The following is a 19,044-nucleotide window of genomic DNA, read 5'->3' on the forward strand; positions in this document are numbered from 1 at the left end:
CCTGACCTAGAAATTATCAAGACAAACATTGTGACTAAATTTCATAAAGATTGAGTCACAACTGTGGCCTCTGGAGTGTTCAAAAACTTTTCCTTTGATCTGGCCTACTGACCAAGTTTTTTTACCCCACATGACCCAGATTCGAACTCGACATAGAGATCATCAAGACAAACATTCTGACCAAAAAATATAAAGATAAGATCACAACTGTGACATCTAGAGTGTTCACAAGCTTTTTTTTTATTTGACCCTGTGACCTAGTTTATGATCCCACATGACCCATATTCAAACTTGACCTACAGATTACCAAGACAAACATTCTGACTAATTCTCAAGAGTTTCAAACTTAAATTGTGGTCTCAAAATTGTTGACAAGATTTTCCTTTGATCTAGCCTAGTAACCTAGTTTTTGTTTGTCTGTTTGTTTGTTTTGGGTTTAACGCCGTTTTTCAACAGTATTTCAGTCATGTAACGGCAGGCAGTTAACCTAACCAGTGTTCCTGGATTCTGTACCAGTACAAACCTGTTCTCCGCAAGTAATTGCCATCTTCCCCACATGAATCAGAGGTGTAGGACTAATGATTTCAGACACAATGTCATTTATCAAATAGTCACGGAGAACATACGCCCTGCCCGAGGATCGAACTCACAATCCCGTAAACCAACGCTCTTACCTACTGAGCTAAGCCGGCGGGTCCCCACATGACCCAGTTTCAAACTTTACTTAGAAATCATACAGAACAAGAGCTGTCACAAATGGTGAAAAATGCCCCCGCAGCACCTTGAACTTTTACCTGGTAACCTTGACCTTTGACCCAAAAGTCAGTACAGGTGGTGTACTCAATAAGTACTATCAGCATGTGAAGTTTGAAGGTCCTGGGTGAAGTGGTGTGAGTAAAGTGCCTCCATGCAATAAGTTAACATTGGCCCCTGAGACCTTGACCTTTGATCTGGTGACCCCAAAGTCAGTAGGGGTGGTGTACTCAATAAGTACTATCAGCATGTGAAGTTTGAAGGTCCTGGGTACATTGGTTCGCGAGTAAAGTGCCTTCATGCAAAAAGTTAACGTTGGCCCCTGTGACCTTGACCTTTGACTTGGTGACCCCAAAGTCAGTAGGGGTGGTGTACTCAATAAGTATAATCAGCATGTGAAGTTTGAAGGCCCTGGGCGAGGTGGTTCGCGAGTAAAGTGCCTTCATGCAAAAAGTTAATGTTGGCCCCTGTGACCTTTACCTTTGACCTGGTGACCCCAAAGTCAGTAGGGTTGGTATACTCATAAAGCACTATCAGCAGGTAAAGTTTGAAGGTCCTGGGTGAAGTGGTTCGCAAGTAAAGTGCCTTCATGCAAAAAGTTAACGTTGGCCCCTGTGACCTTGACCTTTGACCTGGTGACCCCAAAGTCAATAGGGGTGGTGTACTCAATAAGTACTATCAGCACGTGAAGTTTGAAGGTCCTGGGTGCAGTGGTTCGCGAGTAAAGTGCCTTCATGCAAAAAGTTAACGTTGTGACGAACGAACGAACGAACGGACGGACAGTTGAAAACTAATATGCCTCCCTTCGGGGGCATAAAAACATTCAGATCAAGTTTCATAAAGATTGAGTCACAACTGTGGCCTCTAAAGAGTTCACAAGCGTTTCCTTTGATTTGACCGTGTGACCTAGTTTAAGACCCCACATAACCCAGATTCGAACTTGACCTAGAAATCATCAAGAAAAACATTCTGACCAAGTTTCATAAATATTGGGCCAAACCTGTGGCCTCTAGAATGTTCACAAGCTTTTCCTTTGATCTGGCCTACTGACCTGGTTTTTGACCCAACATGACCCTGTTTCGAACTTGACCTAGAGATCATCAAGACTAACATTCTGACCAAGCGTCATAAAGATTGGGTCAATAATGTGGCCTCTAGAGTGTTCACAAGGCAAATGTTGATGGACGGCGGACACCGACCGATGCCAGACAATGACCGGTCACAATAGTTCACCTTGAGCACTTCGTGCTCTGGTGAGCTAAAAATCACTGATAGCATACCATATCTGATACCATACAGAACATTGCACTGAACAGTCTGCCATATGGAACCGGGCCACCTAGAACCTTGCACACAGGATTACATTTGGAATCTTTGCCTGTACTGCTACTGCTATTACATCTGAAAAAGATATAATAATTTGGAGTATAAAACAATTATAGTCATATTTATACAAGTTTATGCAAAACTAAATGAAATGTTATGTTTTGCTATACACTGGAGAAATGTCAAACACAAATGTCAGTTTGAGTATTCTGTTGTGATTTTTATATGCAAAGTTAATTGACAGCTGAAAGTGCTACATAGTTATATTTCATAAAGCATTACTGTATACCAGTTCCTTTTCAAAATCAAAGTACAACAATGGAGGCAGCATTATCCTACACCTACATCAGGTTTAACTGGAGTGACAAAGCTGAACTTGCTTGACCTTGCTTTTATTTCCCAGAAAAAGTTTAAATGTTCCGGGTCAATCTGACCTTTGACCTTTGGAACTCAAAATCAATTGGGGGTCATCTGCTGGTCATGATCAACCTCCCTATCAACTGTCATGATCCTAGGCCCAAGCGTTCTTGAGTTATCATCCGGAAACTAATTGGTCTACATTCCGACCGACCGACATCTGCAAAACAATATACCCCTCCTTCTTTGAGGAGGGGTGGGGTGGTAGGGGGGGATAAAAATTACACAAAAGATTACATTAACTCTATGAAGTAAACTGGTGAAATACAGCAGCTGCTGTGAAATGTCAGAGCTAATAAGGTCTTCATAGATACAAAGTTGTAGGATTTGATAAATTTGTTTATTTTGGGACCGCACAAAGTGTACACAGACTATTGGTATAATAATACATATACTAAAAAAAAATCACGATACAGTTGTGTCCTTTCAAAGCGGGATATGTTTATAAATAAATTAAAGTTGAAATATATTTTCTGTTGAATAATTTTGTGTGTTGGCATATGATATGTTTGCTTTTACATTACGATTCAAAAGTTCATTCATATCTTTATTTGCGAGTAAGTATAAGTATATTATTTAAATGAGAATTAAAATCATTGTATTTTATTTTTATATATTGTACTCTTCTGGAGACTCGATTGATACTGTTAGCTACAACATAGTTATGTGTGGAAATTCTGCAATGTTTGTGTGTACCTGCTAAAGGAATGTCCCACGGTTTGAAAAAGTTAAACTTATGTCAGCAGGTTTCACAGTAATCGCCCGCTGCGAACAACAAAAGGAAGCAGATAGATTGTCACATCAGTGTTAATCGCAACTAGAGGGTGCCTGTTAAGCTGTAATTGATAATACATGTTTTTATTGAAAAGAAGAGTAACAAATCAGCAGGTGTTACCATTGCAACTTTTTTCAATATGCAACACATTTATTAATGTAATTAATAAGATTATCTTACTATTTGATGGTCAATGCTACAAATTGACATATTTCTTACAAGCTGTACAAAATGATATTTTATGAACATCAAAGTGGTTATTAATTAAGAAGCCATATGATATACTGATTCTATAAACAGGCCACGGAGATTTGTTTTTTGAAAACAAGGAAATTAAGAAATATTTGTCTCTACATTGTTACGGATTTTGTGTGCTCATTTCAATATAAAACACACACACAAACACACAGAGAATTCGCTAGTCGTTTAAAAAGCCGTTTAATGGAATGACTTTATGTACTTTAAAACGTTCAGGAAAAAATAAAAAAGTCGGTGGACAGCAACGCCCGACTATTCAACAGCCTTGTCAGTTGAATGAAGACGAAAGTCTAAAAAAGGGGCATAATCTTGTAAAAATGCAGTAACAGGGTTATAGAACCTACACAGTGCATATTAGCTTATGACAGTGGATAAGTGTGTGAAGTTTCAATCCATTCCAATTAGTGAGTACTGAGATACCAGTTTACATACAAAACCTTAACCAAAAATTTCTAAGTCGAAAAAGGGGCATAATTTTGTAAAAATACAAAGTACAGTTATGGGACCTGTGCATTACATGTCAGATCATGACAGTGAACAAGTATGTGAAGTTTCAATCCATTTCCATTAGTTGATATTGAGATACCAGCTTACATACAAAAACTTAAACAAAAATGCTAAGTGGAAAAAGAGGCATAATTTTGAAAAAAAAAAACCAAAGTAGAGTTATGGGACCTGCTTAGTGCATGTCAGATCATGACAGTGAACAAGTGTGTGAAGTTTCAATCCATTCTCATCAGTGAGTACTGAGATACCAGCTTACATACAAAACCTTAACCAAAAATTTCTAAGTCGAAAAAGGGGCATAATTTTGTAAAAAAGCAAAACAGAGTTATGGAACCTGTTCAATGGTAGTCAGTTTATCACAGTGAATAAGTGTGTACTGAGATACCAGCTTACATACAAAAACTTAACCAAATCGGGACGCAGACGCGGACGCATGGGCCAGTCCAATTAGATTTTATAGCTCTACTATTCTTTGAATAGTCAAGCTAAAAAATTGCTTAATAGAGGTGGTCGCAACTACCGGTATGATGTCGCCTGTATTATATATTCCAACCAAATAATTGTATTTAAATATGCAGGTTTTACATCTTTAGCTCCTTTCTTTAACTCCCAACAAGTTGGGAAAAAAAGTATGCAGAAACACCTTCTTCCGGATGCATGCCGATTCCCACAAAAAAAATATTTATATCTGTAAGTTATAGATAGAGTTTATGAAGTGAATTCTTTGTGAAAAAGAAACTGATAGGGAGTGACTAACCGAGGTTTCTTTTTTGAAGAATTCTCTTCATGGACTCTATCTGACAGTGTGAAATCTACATTTGACAAATCAGAAATGCAGAGAGTCAGTCGTGTCAATGCTCATCAGCATGTACAGCTGTTCTTCGAAAATTATTGCTACAGTTATATTGATCTTCAGGAAAAAGAAACCACACTTTTTTAACAAGAAGGCACTGGAGGCCCTGACTTACTGACCTAAAGATCATCAAGATTAACATTCTGACCAAGTTTCATTAAGATATGGTCATATATGTGGCCTCTAGAGTGTTAACTAGCTTTTCCTTTGATTTGACCTGATGACCTAGTTTTTGACCCCACATGACCCAGATTCGAACTTGACCTAAAGATTATCAAGGTTAACATTCTGACCATGTTTCATGAAGATATAGTCATAAATGTGGCCTCTAGTGTTAACAAGCTTCTCCTTTGATTTGACCTGGTGACCTAGTTTTTGACCCCAGATGACCCAATATCAAACTCGTCCAAGATTTTATTGAGGGTAACATTCTGACTAAGTTTCATTAGGATTGGGCCAAAATTGTGACCTCTAGAGTGTAAACAGTCAGATTGTTGACGACGGACGGACGATGACGGACACGGTGACCACAAAAGCTCACCTTGAGCACTTCGTGCTCAGGTGAGCTAACAATAACTTGCTCGGAATTGTCAAAAACATAGGTTGCACACTATAAATAGATATAATTCATGTATCAGAACTAGAACATCAACTTATGTTAGTAAGGCGTTAAAGACCCATTGGCCTTGTTCTACGTCTCCTCTTGTTACTAGCTACAAATTTTTATTTTTCTAAATGTGGTAATGCATCCAATATTCATGGTTCATACAGAATATCAGGATCAAAATTCAAGTACTTTCAAAGGACTTTTTACAATTTTTCAAGCTATTTTTTTTCAAAACCATGACCTAATCATGTCCAAAAATGAGACCGTGTTTTGAAGAGTATTGTCCCTTGATTATTAAGCCAGATTGGTTAAATTTGATTGTTTCCCTTTATACCATTTTAACAAGAGTATCGATTTTTGTTAATCTCTCTTATCTTGATAATCTTGCCTATACACTGGTTTTGTTAATTAGTGGTATTGTAACAACATGGATGATGGAATAAAACTTTCTGCACAAACAGAGTTTATACTTTGCCCAAATTTTTGCAGTATACTGTGAAATCATTTAATTTCGTCGGCACGAAATTTCGTGGTTTTGGCTAAAATGGCTGTTTCGTGAGAACGTAAATTCGTGGGTTTTCAATTTTTGAAATAAAATATATATCATAATTTCCACAGGAATAGATCTACTAGTACTTCTGTCCTTACATGTGAACCCTACACGTGTCAAACACAGGGATCGAATCTAACTTTTTTTTCCACTAGCAAGTTTTTGCTAGTGCCATTTTTTTCCACTAGCAAAATGGTTAGTTCCACTAGCAATTATTTAGAGGTTGTTTGCTCACTAAATTTTATAACCTAAAGTGATATTTTTTGTTGTTTTATGTACAGCTCTGCTGTTGTGTTTACTGACTGACTTAAAAGTAAACTATAAAAACCTTAATGTTTTTATTTATTCATACAAACTTATCCACTGTCTGACTATTACATGAAAATTTCTAACAATAAAGCCACAAGGTACCAGTGTAACGTTTTTACTTATATTGTCATCATTTTCTTTTATTTCATACAAAAGTTTTATATTTAGCTCGGATTCCCATTTTTTTTACAGTTTTGACAGATGCCGTGGGGTCAGACCGGGACTTTGTGGTTTGAGCGGTATGAACCAAAGTACTCGTCGTCGAAACGGCCGATGTTGCTTTAGGTTCTTTGGGGTCACTCCCCTTGCTTCCCCTTGCTTTCACTGTCATTGTCAGCCTCCGCGGGCCTTTTTCTCCCGAAGAAACTAGTTATTTTATTCATTTTCCATCCATGTTGCGAACCACGGGAGCAAATCGTAAACAAATATCGTATAGACGCTTACTTAAATATCCGATAATTACATTTGTATAAAACGACAAGCGTCTACAATCGGTCACGTGGTTATCGGTAAAATTACCCTAAAGTAGTTTTAAAAAGCACAAAGGACAGTTTGAGCGAATGCGTTGATTTTCGGACGCGGTCGCAAAAATTTTCGAGTGCCATTATTTCCTACTCGCATTTTTTGATTCTTACTCGAATTTCGCAAGTTAGCGACCGTTAAATTCGATCCCTGAAACAGCGCTTCCATGGTTACCGAATTTGCAATCTACGCCGCGGGAGATTAGAGAGTGATCATGTGCCAATCAATGACCACGTTATCTATAATTATATGACCCCTAATTTGCAAAACTTTTTAAAACTGTGAAATATTCAATACGAAAAGTCGGCGCCAATTAAAATGTGTCAAAACCGTAGCACATTGCACAATTAGCATCCATAATCGAAACAAATATAAAGTTGATCATTTGATCGTGTTTAAAACAAGAACTAGTTATTTGCACTGCAAATTAAAACAAACTATTATAGATTTGAATAATGGTTTTATTCCGTAGTACTAATATAACCATAGATATCCTTACAACAACTATTATTAAAAACTTGTCTGATTATTATTTTTTTTGCAAAATGAATGCGCGTCGGCATCTAAAATTACAAGCTGTTGAACTTGTGCGTGTGTTATTTCCTGCCGAGAAACGTGTAATGTGAATTAGGTATTAATGCATTGGACGCAAATCTAGCAATTAATTTATAATATTTAATAGTTCCAAAGTCGTTGTATTTTACTACGTCAGTGAAAATAAAGGCTAGTGTATAACCATCGCATAGCGGGGCCGAAAAAATCAAATAACAGCCGTATTATAGTGCGGTTGGCACGTGGCGCTACGTCAAACTTTTATTTTTAGCATCTACTTTCACTTTAACAAGCATGTCATAAACAAACCACGGCTACATTTCCATATAAAATCCTAAAGTCGTTTTTTTTTTCACGCATACCTATATCTATCTCCCTAAACTACACAAAAGCTGCTGGTTAGTACTGCCGCATGCATACAACTACGGATCAGATCGAATGGCTATGGTGTCTTTTTTTTTTGGCGACTTTGCGTACATTTAAAAATTATTGTGGGCACAATTAGTTCGTTGGGACTTAAATTCGTGGTTGAGCTCAACCACGAAATCCACAAAAATTAATCCCCCACGAATAATAATGATTTCACAGTATCCTTCAAACTGGTAATTTTGACTGATAATCGGGTTTTTGTATCAAAATTGAGAGCCGGGAACTTTTATTGTGTTCATCATGTAATGCAAAAATAAAACAACTATCACCTGTCACACCTTTGAAAATGACGGAACTCGATTGTTAGATTGATGTGATTCACTATTTTGCTGATGTTTAACGCTTTTCTTGTGACTTTTTAGCACACTCCCACTTATATGTCAAAATTTTGTCACACAATGTACAAATACACTTCATTCTGTCTGCTCTATAGGGCTTCAGCCACTGTTTATATTCGTCCTTTGTCTCCCACTTACTTGAGTAAACATGTTTATTTTTCTTACTCATTTTAATTCTCTGGAAACACTCGCAAATAGCAAAAAATTGCGGGTTATACCTATTATTCACCATGTCTTATTTTTAAACGAAAACATACAAACGGTGATACAGTAGAAATAGCACTCTGTGTAAATATCGATAAATAGTGGCCATAAACCACTATCATAGCATACAGGGAAATCAATGAGTGACCCGATCCAGCAATTTCAAGAATTATTTTCATTTTCTCCGATTTATTTTAAGCCTTATATATTCTTTTTGCAAAGCAAAATTACGGAAAGAATGTTTTCAAGGAGTGAAAGGTCAAATTCAAGCAGTTCTTTTTCAAAATTCAAGTACTTTTCCAGGTTTTTTAGGGTTTTTTGTCATTTTCAAGGAGTTTTCAAGGACTTCCATCGAATTCAAGGACTTTTCAAGGCCTGTGCCAACCCTGAATATCATTTCAATAAGTAAGCAATCTTTCTTCATTTCAGTGGGTTCACGCACCATCTGCAACATTAAATAAGGCAAGAAAAATGAATAATGCATTTAACATTACTTCGATATTCTTAAGAAGAATAACAAAAATTCAGTTCACAGGATATTTAGCATTAAAATTTTGGTTCAAAATCTATTGAGTGTGACATAAATAATAACGATGCATTCCACATTACTTCTAACATTCTTAGGAGAAAAACTAAAGTTCAGTTCATGACTATTAAGCATTAGATTTCTTATATTTCTTAGATTTCTTGTGAGATACAATGGCTCCTTAGCAACAAATTCAATGGATCAAAGGATAATGCATTATATTACTGGCCAATATTACTGTATTTTGGTGTGTATAGGTCACACTTTTTCTATCCATTTTGCTGCCTGAAAAAGTTCCTGTGACCTATATGACAGAATATTGCCAGCAGAATTTTTTTCGGGCCAATTTTCTGACCGTAGCTCTCGCAAAATTACGTGCATCTGTTACGAAAGAACAAAATGGATAAAAAGTATCAATATCGGTCACTTTTCAACCAATAGTGGTTACTTTCAATAAAATATATCGTAAATAACCCATACAGACTATTAAAATTACGAATGACTTTAATTCCAAGATGTTTTTGCAGTTTGAATTACATTTGTTTCTACTTTCATTTTACTGGACGCCATTGACAGGTACATGTATTCCAGGTTGGATAAAATCCAGACAGATCCGTCCTCCATTCCGAAAATTTTTTATACTAATTCTTAGCGTATTAAAAAACTTGAAAGATAAATTTTTTACTTTTGATTTTTAAATAAAAGAAAAAACAAGAGCGCCGCCAAGCGGGGCAATATACGCCCGAAGGCTTACATCATAGGATGGGAGCAAAAATTTAAGAACTTGACTGTTGTAACCCAAAGGACTGGAACAACAAAAGGAAAACTTAATCAAAGGCCTGAAGGGCCTGAGTCGGCTAATGATTGATGTACTGACAGTATAGTCTACCAGTTTCAGTTTGTTTTTAGTTTTTTTCCCCAACTAAAGAGAGATTTTGTTACAATAAATGAAATGAACATTCGGTCGATGCCTAGTAGAACTCTGATTGACATTATACAAGTATTTAAACCCAATATATTTCTCTAAAATTGAAGAGTGGCTCGCAGAAATAAAAATGTTGAAAGTACAAACTACAATTTGACAGCTGACACTAAGATACTGCCCATGACTTTATATATTTTTCCAGTAAACATTTGCCTCCGGCATTGCCAAAAGAGGCAATTATCGGCTGGTATATATTCGCACATGATAAAATTTGAATATGACAATTTATAATATTAAAATTTTACAGCGCGGATTGCCACATACAATTTGTAACGGACGGACAAAAGAACTGATATTTTACAGATATTATAATGGGCCTGGCGATAGCCTTGTCATATGTTAGGTATTGTTCAATCATATTATAAGTGATGTCAATTTAAAGTATACTTACTTTTGCGTTTAGAGATACATGTATGTAAATGTTGCTGAGTGTCAATATATAGTGTAACCGATATTAATAAATGCAGTTCTTTTTTAGTTAAAACTATCATTTATTCTATTTCAGACCTGTTAACCCCTTAAAATCATGTCTGTTATCCCGAAGTCCATCCACTTTCAATTATCCATTTTGATTCATGTAGACAGACAGGCCCAGACTGGGCAGAAAAATGTTTGAGCCATTTTTACATGGTCGGTAGCAGGGTGGGTGTGGGGAGGGGTGTTTCTTTCCGCTTTAAATTGCAGTCAGATTTTGAAATGGGCATTTCGGCAGGTGGTAAAAGGGCAAATGTATCAAACTGTAAAGTGGCAATATGGGGGAAGGGTCTGGGAGGATACCCCCTCCTGCAAGTAGGGTTTGGGGTATTACCACAAGAAATTTTTGAATATGTAGACCCTTGATACATCCTTAACTGAAAATCTTCTGTTTCAATTTCTAAATATTACCTAGATTCTTTCTAGTATTACAATATCCAAAGTATGACTGTCACTTCATCTTTTTACTTTCAGATCATGCCTCAGGACTAGAATATGAGTCTGACATAGATTATATGTAGGTGTAATAAAAATAAATTCTAGAATCATTTCTGTTACAATAATACCTATCATGTATGTTACTTGAATGTTAAAATTTCATAACACAGCTCGATATTTACCCAAAATATTATATCCGGATACAATTTCACTTTTCTCCAGTTTCAACAATATATTTTACAAATTGTGATGATACGAAGACATTAAGCAGCAATTGGCAGTATCTGACATTGAAGTTTACGGTTAAATTACCTCTTATTTAAATATTTTCATAAAAAAGTTGTTTCGTTTCGCCAACATAGACGATCTACTTTCGATTTCAAAAACTACAAGAAAATACAAGTTAATGTTTCGCAGATTTGTTTATTTCTCGAAAAATAAGAATTAAAATCATTTCTAATATCAGTAGTAACTAAACAAACCAGTAAGAGCTTCTTCTTCCGATAATTTATCCGTTTACTGACTGCAAAATTCAACCCACGCAAAGTCGTAGAAGCGTTGTTATAAACAGGTCACGCGTAAAGTGTCCAGAATGTAGTTAGGATTCATCCGCGAAGTCTTGCGGAAGAATTAACGTACTGCACATATCTTATTCAGGTCATTTAAAATGAAGCTGTCATAATTTAATTTCATCGATGTGGTAAACTCCTTCATAATTGACATTCCAATGCTTTCAGAGATACCCACTCAATAAAATACTAGCAGTATGTTCTGAAACTATATTTTGTCTTTCGCTGGATGTTACGCAAGCTTTGTAAGCCTGCGCAATTCATAAAATGCACAGGGCAATAAATTTGTTATTTGCGCAATGATTTTAAAGATTATTTTTTAAAACGGACAGAGTAACAAATGGATAATTTGGCTAATAAGTTAATATGCAGTTTTTATTTGAATTTGTGAACATCATATTTGCTATTTTGTGACAAAAGAGCATAAAATTCGTCACAATAATCACATGCGCAAATGTATTACCAAATCCCGCAGAATCGTTATGCGTGTTTATGCTTAATGAGTTACCGCAGAAGAAAATACGTGGCTTTATTCGAGTATTGCACAATTACAAGTCATAAATATGACAGATTACATCGTATATTGGTCATAGCAAATAGGATTGACATAAATGAACTTCATTCAATCAATGAACTCTTTGAAATTAGAGACAATCCAATGGAACTACATCACTTCGCTGTGTTGTAAGGCCATTTAAGAATCCAATCATATCGCCCCAATCCGCCCTTATCGCTTATCCAACGAAACGCCTCAATCCGTCCTTGCTGTCTACAAACGATTCGCCTAAAACCGCCCGGATAATGCACTGTTTAATATTCGTCTTTTTCCGATTGAAAACGATGAAAACTTATTTGTTTAGAAGTTTAATTCGGTTGGGAAAATTTCATTTTACAATCATGGCCGAGTCTCGTTTTCAAAACGTTACTATTTATACAGCAAATTTTGGAAATCCCCAACTCATTTTCAGAAAATAAAATTGTACATGTACCAAAATGGCGGATAGCGACAGTGAATTCTAAAGATTTTCTCCAGAGGATATTTATGAAATTCCACGTCGGGATCCAGATTCAGATGTGGATATTAGTGATATTTCGTCGGATGATTTATCAAGTGACTCCGATTGGTCAGAAATAGAGGAATTATACGCATGACAAGTAGAAAATGACTCGGAAAGTGACACCCCTTTGGAAGACCTACGACCGTTGATGAATTATAGAAATTTGACTCGAATATTTCATCGAGGTATGTTAGGGACTTTATTCGTGATGGCGAACCAAATTTGACTGAAATTTCAAATAGATTTTATAAATTTTTGGACACTATGTTCGATCCAAATTTTTTTTTAATGATTGCTGAAGAAACCAAATTTTTTAATATACCAGGGAAGAAATTCAACATAAACAACAACAATTGGATGGAAGGGGTGATGATGTTTGGGAGGCTCAGGGAGAAAAAACGGCAAATGAAATGCAGACTTTCTTCCTCGATAATGATAATCATCGGAATACATAACCTAGTGTGGAAGATTTCTGGAGCTCCGATGTCCGACTTCGAGTAGAGGGTTTTACCAAAATCATGCCTTTTCAACGTTGGCCTAAGTTTAAAATTCATCTCAAATAACCGTGATCAGCCTGATCGGACTGACAATATCGCGACAGGTTATTCAAAGTCCGGCCACTTATACACATGTGTAACAGAAATCAAGAGTGATATTACCCATCCAAGTCGTAATCTGTCTGTTGATGAAGCAATGATTGGTTTCAAAGGCCGGTTTTGCTGAAACAGTAAATACCCAACAAGCCGACAAAATGGGGACTCAAATCATGAATGTCAGCAGGCTCAATATTTATCTATTTATTTATTTATTTATTATAGTTTTTGTTCAGCAATCTCATAGCTTTTCAAAGAAACATTAAATTTTGGTCAGGTGTCAAACTGAACTACCTGCATATGAATAAAATTTGTATTAATTTTGCGGTTTGTAAATAGTAGCTGTTGATTTTTTTTTTAGATTTAATAAAAAGTACAAAAAAATAATAATAAAATAGTAAACAAATCAAGGAAGTGTTAAATGTAAATATTAATGGTAGATATTGTTTAGTCATGTATATAGACAAACAACTATAATGCATATAATACAATTTCATTTACAGTATTTAATATATATCTTATGTGTTTAATCATATAATTATGAATGTATTGCAAGTGTTGTACATAATCAGAATTTAATTGTGCATAAATAATGTCAGTGTAAGATGTAAGACTAATTCTAATACCTTGCTTATGACATTCCGTCTCATGATGATGAACAACTGTGCCAAGTTACATCAAAATCCCTCTATGCATCAAAAAGAAATGCTCCAGACAAAGTCATTCTTATATCCGACTTTTGACCTCTGTGACCTTGACCTTAGACCTAGGGACCTGGTTCTTGCGCATGACACTCCGCCTCATGGTGGTGAACATTTGTGCCAAGCGACATCAAAATCCCTCCATGCATGAAGAAGAAATGCTCCGGACAAAGTTGTCATTCTTGTATCCTTTGACCTCTGAGTGTGACCTTGACCTTAGACCTAGGGCCCTGGTTCTTGCGCATGACACTCCGTCTCATGATGGTGAACAATTGTGCCAAGTTACATCAAAATCCCTCCATGCATGAAGAAGAAATGCTCTGGAAAACTCATTTTTGAATTTGACCTTTGACCTGTAATTGTGACCTTGACCTTTAAGATAGGAACCTGGGGTTTGCGCAGGACACTCCATCACTGAGGTTAACATTCATGCTAAATATAAACAAGATTGCTCCATGCATGTCAAAGTTATAGTCTGGACAAACAAATCTGGACGGACGCACAGATGCACGCACACACACGCACGCACATACACCAAACTGCCATTTGGACAATATGTCTTCGCATCCACAAGCAGGCTCGACAAGAAGTTATTCATGATGTTGATGGTATATTAATGCTGTGCAAAATCTGTATGCGGAGTCAATACAGCAGACATGTATTTCTGTGTAAGTATCAGTATACATCTACTATATAAAACATATATCAACGTCTTAGGTGTCAGAAACATAATTTAGCTATACAATATATTATTTCAAAACAAATTAATTTACGCGTAGGGAGTATTGATTAAATTTCTTTCGGACAAAGGTTAGCAGACTCGTTATATCTATTACAAATGCTTGAATTTACGTAAGAAAAAATTACCTTTAAGAACATTAAAGAAACTAGTTTTTCATTCAGTTTATTGACATGATTTTCAACGTTTTCTTTTAAAGAATACCACCGGAGAATGTCAGATGCAGAAGCAGTTGTTTGGTTACTTATTTAAAAGAAGTACTTAAGGGAAACTGCTAACAAACTTCAGTGCTTTGAAGTCTTTCCTCTTTATTAAAAAATAATTTCAATAAGTTTTGATAGTGTTACTAATTAACAAGCAGACTTTTATGTGTGAAATGTCCAAGTTTACTTGCATTTCGATCAATATTTCTGCAGAAGTGATGAGATCGTCCACATTAGCTCTCTTGGTTAAGTACAACACTTCAAATTACAGGACACAGGTTTGTTTCCCGGATGAGGAACTGTTTTTCCGTGATATCTTTACTAAACATGCGATTCATAAGATGGTATTGTTGTTTAGATTTGGAGTAAAATCAGCTGACAAAAGTTTAAAATACATGAAAACAAATAGAGCAAGTTTTATCAACGTTATCACAACCGTCATCATTTCATCCCAGACTAACCGAATAATGTCGCCACATCCTGCGGACGATCGAATTTGTTCGATTTGTGTCCGAGGGATTGGAGCACTGGAGGCAGCACGGATTTTCTTCTAAAGTTTTCTCAGAATTTTCAGCGAAGGTACTGATTATGCGAACTCAGATGTCAAACCATGATAACCTTTGAAAAAAAGACCTAATAGTGATTGTGTGATGTTCCAAAATATGAAAAATGATCTTTCTCGTAGCTCAGTATTGCATCTTGGGGAAAATCCAAATAATACAATGTTGCGTTTTCACATAGAAATAAAAACTCTTGCATAATAAAAATGATGTATTTTATAAATTTCAGTCTGAACAGTTGACAAAACCGGTTTGTTTTCACTGAAAATGGAATTTTACCACCATTTGGAATACACACTCTATTCCCCCCAAAATATCACATACTATTAGATGTGCAGCTGATTTATCTCAGATTTGTTTGTGTTCCTTTAGATGTATATTCATATAACATTCCAATATTAAAGTGGATAATGAGATAACAATAGTAAACTAGAAAATGCTTTTGTAAAAAAGCGCATGTCTCCCCCAATGCAAAGTCCTATAGGCAAGTAGTCAATAGGGGTCAGGAGCGAAAGTCAAAGAGACACTGATGGTTCGCTGCAATAGGGATCATCTACTTGGCATGTCCAGTCATCCCGCTAAATTTCAACACTCTTGACCTAGTCGTTCTCAAGTCACTGTTCAGGCTCCTGTGACCTTGACCTTTGATCAAGTGACCTCAAAATATATGGGGGTCATCTACTCTGCATGTCCAATCATCCTATTAAGTTTCAACATTCTAGGTCAAGTGGTTCACAAGTAATTTCCAAAAAATGATTTTACATGAACAGGCCACTGTGACCTTGACCTTTAATAGACTGACCCCAAAATCAATAGGGGTCATCTACTCTGCATGTTCAATCATCCTATGAAGTTTCAACATTCTGGGTCAAGTGGTTCTCAAGTTATTGATCGGAACTGGTTATCAATGTTCAGGCCCCTGTGACCTTGACCTTTAATGGAGTGACCCCAAAAACAATAAGGGTCATTTACTCTGCATGAACAATCATCCTATGAAGTTTCAACATTCTGGGTAGAGAGGTTCTCAAGTTATTGATTGGAAATGGTTTTCCATGTTCAGGCCCCTATGGCCTTGACCTTTAACAGAGTGACCCTAAAATCGTAAGGGGTCATCTACTCTGCATGACCAATCATCCTATGAAGTTTCATCATTCTGGGTCAAGTGGTTCTCAAGTTACTGACCGGAAATGGTTTTCAATGTTCAGGCCCCTGTGACCTTGACCTTTCACAGAAAGACCCCAAAATCGATAGGGGTCATCTACTCTGCATGATCAATCATTCTATTAAGTTTCAACATTCTGGGTCAAGTGGTTCTAAAGTTACTGACCGGAAATGGTTTTCAATGTTTAGGCCCCTGTGACCTTGACCTTTGATGGAGTGACCCCAAAATCAATAGGGGTCGTCTACTCTTCATGACCAATCATTCTATGAAGTTTCAACATTCTGGGTCAAGTGGTTCTCAAGTTACTGACCGGAAATGGTTTTCAATGTTCAGGCCCCTGTGACCTTGACCTTTGATGGAGTGACCCCAAAAATCAATAGGGGTCATCTACTCTTCATGACCAATCATCCTATGAAGTTTCAACATTCTGGGTCAAGTGGTTATTGATCGGAAATGGTTTTCAATGTTCAGGCCCCTGTGACCTTGACCTTTGACGGAGTGACCCCAAAATCAATAGGGGTCGTCTACTCTTCATGACCAATCATCGTATGAAGTTTCAACATTCTGGGTCAAGTGGTTCTCTAGTTATTGATCGGAAATGGTTTTCAATGTTCAGGCCCCTGTGACCTTGACCTTTGACGGAGTGACCCCAAAAACAATAGGGGTCATCTACTCCAGCAGCCCTACAACCCTATGAAGTTTGAAGGTTCTAGGTCAAATGGTTCTCCAGTTATTGCTCTGAAATGAAGTGTGACATACGGACGGACGAAAGGACGGACGGACAGGGCAAAAACAATATGTCTCCTGGGGGAGACATAATAACTTATATTCTTGTTTCGATGAACGTATATAAAGAACATTCATCTTAAATGCATTAAGATGATAAGATGATGTATAATAATGATGTCATCCTCCGCTGCATCCCTCCCCTCCCCCACATCCCAAACACACATACACTTTAAATTCATGTTGCGAAGTTCTGTACTTGCGGTAAACTGTGTTTTTGCTTAAGCTAGGAGTACTGGCTATGTAAATTTAAACTTTAACCTTAGCCCACTGGCAGCGAATATTTCTGCCTTTGCAACCAGTGCAGACCAAGATCAGCCTGCACATCCGTCAGTAAATTTTCAGCAAACATGTCTTTGAATAATAAATGGTACTGCCTAAATTGAATGAAGGACCAGTCCATTTTAGAAATTTAGCAGGCTAAGGGTTAAATAACTAAAGTTTTACAACAAACAAAACTTTAAGCCGGTACTCCGGCTTTGTATTTTCAGCATTGTAAGTAAAATCCTTTTTATGGTGTGATGCAGAGTAACAAATAACGTGTTTCGGTTACCTATTAAGATAAAATCATAGCTTTAAGATATATAGAGGAACGAGATGTTTATGCAGTGTATTTCCCAACTTAACTGTAAACATAGACATCAAAGATTATGTGAAGGAAAAGGCAACTATCATTTATTATTAAGGTATCTGTTTGCCATGCTTAGATAATTAAAGAGTACTGTTACCTAAAGTTATACTATACCATACCTGCGTTTCCGTGTCTGAATAAGTGTGCAGAGTGTTTTGGAACGCGTATTTCAAAATAATCTAGAGATGCTTTTGAGAAAAGTGCATGTCTCCCACAACTGCCCCTATGAAAAATGTCTAGTGTCTCTGGATGGCTTAGATGAGTGGATCGAATTAGATGGTCTGGACGAGTGGATCCAATCAGTAATTCAAGGGCCATAAATCAAAAAAGCCTGGGCGGATTTGGCTAGTTATCAAACTTGGCTAAGGTCTTATGGCCAAACACATTTTGTTCAAGTTTGGTGAAGTTCGGATGAGAAATGTTCGACTTAGAGAGCGTACAAGTGTAAAAAGGCAGATTTTTCAGTAATTCAAGGGCCGTAACTCCAAAATGCCTGGACCAATTTGGCTAGTTATCGAACTTGGCCGAGGTCTCATGGTCAAACACATTTTGTTCAAGTTTGGTGAAGATCGAATGAGAAATGTTCGACTTAGAGTGCGGACAAGAGTAAAAAGGCAGATTTTTCAATAATTCAAGGGCTGTAACTCCAAAATGCCTGGACCGATTTGGCTTATTTATCCAACTTGGCTGAGGTCTCATGGCCAAACACATTTTGTTCAAGTTTGGTGAGGACTGGATGAGAAATGTTTGAATTAGAGTGCGGACAAGAGTAAAAAGGCCGATTTTTGGTAATTCAAGGGCCATAACTACAAGACGCCTGGACCGATTTGGCTAGTTATCGAACTTGGCCGAGGTCTCATGGTCAAACACATTTTGTTCAAGTTTGGTGAAAATCGGATGAGGAATGTTCGACTTAGAGTGCGGACAAGCTTTGTGACAGACACACAGACAGACACACAGACTGGAGTAAATCAATATGTCTCCCACACCACTGTGTGGTGGGAGACATAATAAAAAAGAATAGCAGTAACATGCAACAATTTCATTTTTTTGTTGTTTTTTGACAATTTAAAAATTAACTAAACGATTACCGAATACATGTGTTTCTCATACTACCAAAACATTACATTTCGTAAAAATTAAGCAGCAAGAACTCAGTTGAATGGTTCTCAACATCATGTACATTTATATATAGAAACAATAAGCAGAATCAAGGAAA

At 36.7% G+C, this 19,044-nt stretch overlaps 1 long non-coding RNA gene across 2 annotated transcripts in view; it reads right to left on the reverse strand.

Moving 5' to 3' along the window:
* LOC123534404 (uncharacterized) overlaps positions 1-19,044 on the reverse strand; it is a 113,294-nt gene that overhangs the window by 71,010 nt on the left and 23,240 nt on the right. For both annotated transcript variants that reach the window (XR_008366552.1, XR_008366553.1), the window contains exon 4: positions 2,034-2,154. This is a non-coding gene — a long non-coding RNA (uncharacterized LOC123534404). The remainder of the gene's footprint in view (positions 1-2,033; positions 2,155-19,044) is intronic.

This window comes from Mercenaria mercenaria, chromosome 12, assembly GCF_021730395.1.
Source record: "Mercenaria mercenaria strain notata chromosome 12, MADL_Memer_1, whole genome shotgun sequence".
Classification (NCBI taxonomy): domain Eukaryota; kingdom Metazoa; phylum Mollusca; class Bivalvia; order Venerida; family Veneridae; genus Mercenaria; species Mercenaria mercenaria.